Raw genomic sequence first — 6,000 nt, forward strand, 5'->3', positions numbered from 1 at the left:
TTTTTTTTTTTATCGTCGTGTGTAATTCATGAAAAATCATAATCGAATAATGATTTTAAAAATCTATAAATATATAAATAAATAAATTCATGAATATAAATATATATATAATTATGTTAGGTATATTTCCATGATTATTTTGTACATAAATGACTTTATTTGGTAATCATCAATACATCGATATGAAATAAAAAAAAAATATACATATAAAATAAAAATGATATTTAAAGAGTGTTAATTATTCAAACAAATTAATATGATTATTTTAAATATATTTACAGGTACTTAAAATTCTTTTGAAAGATAATTTATTATAAATATCTAAAAAACATGTTGATTTTTTATATTTTTCAGTTTTTTAATGAACTAAAATTTTATAAATAGTGTACAAGATACAAGCTTCAGAGATGGAAAATAAAAAAAAAAAGATAAAAATCCATTAATCATGAAATTTGAAAGTGGTTAAAGTTGTTGAGAATCAGGAGAGAGTGAAGTGGAGGTGTCAGAAGAGCGTGTGAGTGCCAGAAGAAGATTCATCCTCAGCATTCTCAAACTGTTAACGAGCTCAAATTAAAAAAATGAAAAAAAATAACAGTGTAACATCTGTGAAACTGATAGGAAAATATGAAATTCTCATAATATGCTTTTATGCACATCTTGTATATGAACTTTTATTTGATATATATATTTTTTTTTTTTCAAATTATAAACTGTAACGCATTACTCAGCAACAACTACGAATATGCAAAAAATATTTTTCTACTCATTTAACATTTTTAAATTTATTTTATTATTATAATTATTATATGATCTATTTTTTTTTTTTTTTACTATATATAAAACAAGCAACAACTTAATTATTCAGCAGTTTGAATGTACATACATTTTATTTTAATTTTACTTGAGTGAAAGTCATGATGACTCATCACGCGTTTTTTTTTTTTTTATTAAATAAATCAAAGATGATGTAAGTACATAGTACAAATGACCCTTTAGTAGTACTACTAAGCTACGTAGCTTTTTCTTTTTAGCTGAAATTATTTTTTGAAAATTATTAAATAAATTAGACGGTACTTTGAACAGTAATAAAACATTGCTGATATTAATAATTCCAAATAGATAGGAAAATGAAAATTATATTGTTAATAGGATAATATGATGAGGTGAGAAGTATTGGTTTTAAAGACTCACTTCTTTTACTTCATGTTTCCTTGATGAATTGGGACAGAATTGAAAATGAATTTGAAGTATTATAAAGGAATTTAAGAAGAAATTATTCTCTTTATCATTTATTTTTTTTTCTATTTGTTTTTTTAAATACAAATTTTATTTTTGGAATGGCAGGGAAGCAGGAAGTCTAGGAGGTGATCTGTAAATTAAATAAAATACCTCCTTGCCTGTTCTATGATCCTGTTCAAATAGCATATTTTTTTTATTATTTTTTCTATTTGTTTTTCAAAAAACAAATTTTATTTTTGAAATGGCAGGGAAGCAGGAAGTCTAGGAGGTGATCTGTAAATCGAATAAAATACCTCCTTGCCTGTTCTATGATCCTGTTCAAATAGCATATTTTTTTTATTATTTTTTCTATTTGTTTTTTTAATTCAAATTTTGTTTTTCAAATAGCAGGGAAGCAGGAAGGCTAGGAGGTGATCTGTAAATTAAATTAAATACTTCCTTGCCTGTTCTATGATCCTGTTCAAATTGCCTATTTTTTGTATTATTTTTTCTATTTGTTTTTTGAAAAACAAATTTTATTTTTGAAATATCAGGAAAGCAGGAAGGTCAGGAGGTGATCTGTGAATTAAATAAAATACCTCTTTGCCTGTTCTAAAATTCTGTTCAAATTGCCTTTCTTTTTTATCATTTTTTCTATTTGTTTTTTTAAAAAGAAATTTTATTTTTGAAATTACCAGGAGACCAGGAAGGTCAGGAAGTGATCTACGAATTGGATAAAATACCTCTTTGCCTGTTCTATGATCCTGTTCAAATTGCCTATTTTTTTTATTATTTTTTCTATTTGTTTTTTGAAAAACAAATTTTATTTTTGAAATATCAGGAGAGCAGGAAGGTCAGGAGGTGATCTATGAATTAAATAAAATACCTCTTTGCCTGTTCTATGATCCTGTTCAAATTGCCTATTTTTTTTATTATTTTTTCTATTTGTTTTTTTGAAAAGAAATTTTATTTTTGAAATTACCAGGAGAGCAGGAAAGTCAGGAAGTGATCTACGAATTGGATAAAATACCTCTTTGCCTGTTCTATGATCCTGTTCAAATAGCTTATTTTTTTTATCATTTTTTCGATTTGTTTTTGTAAAAAGAAATTTTATTTTTAAAATTACCAGGAGACCAGGAAGGTCAGGAAGTGATTTACTAATTGGATAAAATACCTCTTTGCCTGTTCTATGATCCTGTTCAAATTGCCTATTTTTTTAATTATTTTTTCTATTTGTTTTTTGAAAAACAAATTTTATTTTTGAAATATCAGGAGAGCAGGAAGGTCAGGAGGTGATCTATGAATTAAATAAAATACCTCTTTGCCTGTTCTATGATCCTGTTCAAATAGCATATTTTTTTTATTTTTTTTTTCTATTTGTCTTTGAAAAACAAATTTTATTTTTGAAATATCAGGAGTGCAGGAAGGTCAGGAGGTGATCGGTAAATTAAATAAAATACCTCCTTGCCTGTTCTATGATCCTGTTCAAATAGCATATTTTTTTTATTATTTTTTCTATTTGTTTTTTGAAAAACAAATTTTATTTTTGAAATATCAGGAGAGCAGGAAGGTCAGGAGGTGATCTATGAATTAAATAAAATACCTCTTTGCCTGTTCTATGATCCTGTTCAAATAGCATATTTTTTTTATTTTTTTTTTCTATTTGTCTTTGAAAAACAAATTTTATTTTTGGAATATCAGGAGTGCAGGAAGGTCAGGAGGTGATCGGTAAATTAAATAAAATACCTCTTTGCCTGTTCTATGATCCTGTTCAAATAGCATATTTTTTTTATCATTTTTTCTATTTGTTTTTGTAAAAAGAAATTTTATTTTTGAAATTACCAGGAGACCAGGAAGGTCAGGAAGTGATCTACGAATTGGATAAAATACCTCTTTGCCTGTTCTATGATCCTGTTTAAATTGCCTATTTTTTTAATTATTTTTTCTATTTGTTTTTTTAAAAAGAAATTTTATTTTCAAAATTACCAGGAGAGCATGAAGGTCAGGAGGTGATCTAGGAATTGAATAAAATACCTCTTTGCCTGTTCTATGATCCTGTTCAAATTGCCTATTTTTTTAATTATTTTTTCTATTTGTTTTTTTAAAAAGAAATTTTATTTTCAAAATTACCAGGAGAGCATGAAGGTCAGGAGGTGATCTAGGAATTGAATAAAATACCTCTTTGCCTGTTCTATGATCCTGTTCAAATTGCCTATTTTTTTTATTATTTTTTCTATTTGTTTTTTGAAAAACAAATTTTATTTTTGAAATATCAGGAGAGCAGGAAGGTCAGGAGGTGATCTATGAATTAAATAAAATATCTCTTTGCCTGTTCTATGATCCTGTTCAAATAGCTTATTTTTTTTATCATTTTTTCTATTTGTTTTTGTAAAAAGAAATTTTATTTTTGAAATTACCAGGAGACCAGGAAGGTCAGGAAGTGATCTACGAATTGGATAAAATACCTCTTTGCCTGTTCTATGATCCTGTTCAAATTGCCTATTTTTTTTATTATTTTTTCTATTTGTTTTTTTAAAAAGAAATTTTATTTTCAAAATTACCAGGAGAGCATGAAGGTCAGGAGGTGATCTAGGAATTGAATAAAATACCTCTTTGCCTGTTCTAAAATCCTGTTCAAATTGCCTTTCTTTTTTATCATTTTTTCTATTTGTTTTTGTAAAAAGAAATTTTATTTTTAAAATCACTAGGAGACCAGGAAGGTCAGGAAGTGTTTTACGAATTGGATAAAATACCTCTTTGCCTGTTCTATGATCCTGTTCAAATTGCCTATTTTTTTTATTTTTTTTTCTATTTGTTTTTTTAAAGAGAAATTTTATTTCCAAAATTACCAGGAGAGCATGAAGGTCAGGAGGTGATCTAGGAATTGGATAAAATACCTCTTTGCCTGTTCTATGATCCTGTTCAAATTGCCTATTTTTTTAATTATTTTTTCTATTTGTTTTTTAAAAACGAATTTTATTTTTAAAATTACCAGGAGAGCAGGAAGGTCAGGAGGTGATCTAGGAATTGGATAAAATACCTCTTTGCCTGTTCTATGATCCTGTTCAAATTGCCTATTTTTTTTATTATTTTTTCTATTTGTTTTCTGAAAAACAAATTTTATTTTTGAAATATCAGGAGAGCAGGAAGGTCGGGAGGTGATCTGTAAATTAAATAAAATACCTCCTTACCTGTTCTATGATCCTGTTCAAATAGCTTATTTTTTTTATCCTTGTTTCTATTTGTTTTTGTAAAAAGAAATTTTATTTTTGAAATTACCAGGAGAGCAGGAAAATCAGAAAGTGATCTACGAATTGGATAAAATACCTCTTTGCCTGTTCTATGATCCTGTTCAAATTGCCTATTTTTTTTATTATTTCTTCTATTTGTTTTTTCAAAAACAAATTTTATTTTTGAAATATCAGGAGAAGGAAGGTCAGGAGGTGATCTATGAATTAAATAAAATACCTCTTTGCCTGTTCTATGATCCTGTTCAAATAGCATATTTTTTTAAATATTTCTTCTATATGTTTTTAAAAAAACGAATTTTATTTTTGAAATACCAGGAGAGCAGGAAGTCTAGGAGGTGATCTGTAAATTAAATAAAATACCTCCTTGCCTGTTCTATAATCCTGTTCAAATAGCATATTTTTAAAAATCTTTTTTCTATTTGTTTTTTGAAAAACAAATTTTATTTTTGAAATGGCAGGGAAGCAGGAAGTCTAGGAGGTGATCTATGAATTAAATAAAATACCTCCTTGCCTGTTCTATGATCCTGTTCAAATAGCATATTTTTTTAAATAGTTCTTCTATATGTTTTTTAAAAAACAAATGTTATTTTTGAAGTACCAGGAGAGCAGAAAGGTCAGGAGGTGATCTATGAATTAAATAAAATACCTCCTTGCCTGTTCTATGATCCTGTTCAAATAGCATATTTTTTTAAATATTTCTTCTATATGTTTTTTAAAAAACAAATGTTATTTTTGAAGTACCAGGAGAGCAGAAAGGTCAGGAGGTGATCTATGAATTAAATAAAATACCTCTTTGCCTGTTCTATAATCCTGTTCAAATAGCATATTTTTTAAAATATTTTTTCTATTTGTTTTTTGAAAAACAAGATTTATTTTTGAAATGGCAGGGAAGCAGGAAGTCTAGGAGGTGATCTATGAATTAAATAAAATAACTCGAACAGAAAACAAAATAAAATAAATTGAACAGGATCATAGAACAGGCAAGGAGGTATTTTATTTATTTTACAGATCACAGTCTAGACTTCCTGCTCCCTTGCCGTTCCAAAAATAAAATTTGTTTTTCAAAAAACAACTAGAAAAAATAATAAAAAAATATGCTATTTGAACAGGAACATAGAACTACTGAAGAGGTATTTTATATATTTACTGACTTACCTCTTTTCTCTTATGAGTTCCTTATTTTGAATAAAATAACATTGAAAATATTTAGAAAAATTACAGGATTTGAACAGGAATATAGAACAACTTAAGAGTTATTCTATTTATTTACTGACTTATCTCTTTTCCCTTATAATTTCCTAATTTTTTAAATAATAATATTGAATAACATATTGAAAAAAATAAAGTCTTCCAACAGGAACATAGAACTACTAAAGAGGTATTTTTTTTATTTACTGACTTACCTCTTTTCCCTTATAATTTCCTCATTTTTACCAAAATAATATCAAAAATATTCAGAAAAATTACAGAATTTGAACAGGATAATAGAACAACTAAAGAGCTATTCTATTTATTTTATTACGTATTTTTT

The sequence above is a fragment of the Aphidius gifuensis genome, linkage group LG5 (genome assembly GCF_014905175.1).
Source record: "Aphidius gifuensis isolate YNYX2018 linkage group LG5, ASM1490517v1, whole genome shotgun sequence".
Taxonomy (NCBI): domain Eukaryota; kingdom Metazoa; phylum Arthropoda; class Insecta; order Hymenoptera; family Braconidae; genus Aphidius; species Aphidius gifuensis.